General features: G+C 34.0%; 1 non-coding gene across 1 annotated transcript; it reads left to right on the forward strand.

Annotated features, from left to right (window-relative positions):
- Positions 1–641: 641 nt before the first annotated feature.
- On the forward strand, positions 642–714 carry TRNAR-CCU (transfer RNA arginine (anticodon CCU)). The gene has a single exon. It is a non-coding gene; the product is annotated as a tRNA-Arg (tRNA).
- Positions 715–966: the final 252 nt, after the last annotated feature.

A 966-nucleotide genomic window follows, 5' to 3' on the forward strand; every position in this document is an offset into this window, starting at 1 on the left:
ATGTTAGATGAGCTTCGTTCAGGCATGAGTCACAGTGCTGTTGGCCATGAGTTCAAGGTTAGTGAATTAACAATATATATTGACTAAGGTACCTTTAAATAGAAATACATATAAAACAAGATTATTTATTGATCAGCTAACAAACATGTTGCAACCAGAGACTCATAGGAACCTAACCCTGTATTTTCTCTAGGAGCAGTGGTTCACTAATACAGTATTCACAGCAACTTTATAGAATGCAACTATAATGAGATAGTTACAGATAATGAGAACTGACTGCATATAGTATGTTCCATTTGTATTAAAAAATATATGATAGGTAGATAGAGATAGAGATAAATTTGTTTAGACATAGAAAAATATCTGGAAGTGTACATACCAAACTGTTTACAGTGGTTGCGTCTGGAGAGCAGAATTAAGGGAATATAAAAAAAGTTTCACTCTGTGCCCTTTTTTTCCATCTTTGTATTTTTTCCAACTTTTTTCAGCAGGTAATTACTGTTTTGCTAATTTTTCAAACCAATATTTTTTTAACAATAAATTCTTTTTATAAAACCCTCATAAATCTAAGAACTGGAAAAAAGGTCATACAGTTTGTAATTTGAACACTTTCATTTTAAAAGAAGTGTCAACAAGGGACTTCTTTGGTGGTCCAGTGGGTAGGACTCTGCCCTCCTAATGCAGGGGGCCCAGGTTCAATCCCTGGTCGGGGAACTAGATCCCACATGCATGCCGCAACTAAACATGCCGCAACTAAGACCCAGCGCAGCCAAAATAAAGAAGTAAATAAATATTTTTTAAAAAATAAGTGTCAACAAGAAAGTGCAAGCCTATAAATAAATAAAATTAAAATAGACCAGATAAGTGATAGAAGAGGCAAACCAGCACAAGATCAACATTTCTTAACCAAATCGCTAAATAAGTACATAAATAAATAACAAATATCTGTGAGAATGAGCCCACGTT

Source organism: Delphinus delphis, chromosome 14, assembly GCF_949987515.2.
Source record: "Delphinus delphis chromosome 14, mDelDel1.2, whole genome shotgun sequence".
NCBI classification, from domain to species: domain Eukaryota; kingdom Metazoa; phylum Chordata; class Mammalia; order Artiodactyla; family Delphinidae; genus Delphinus; species Delphinus delphis.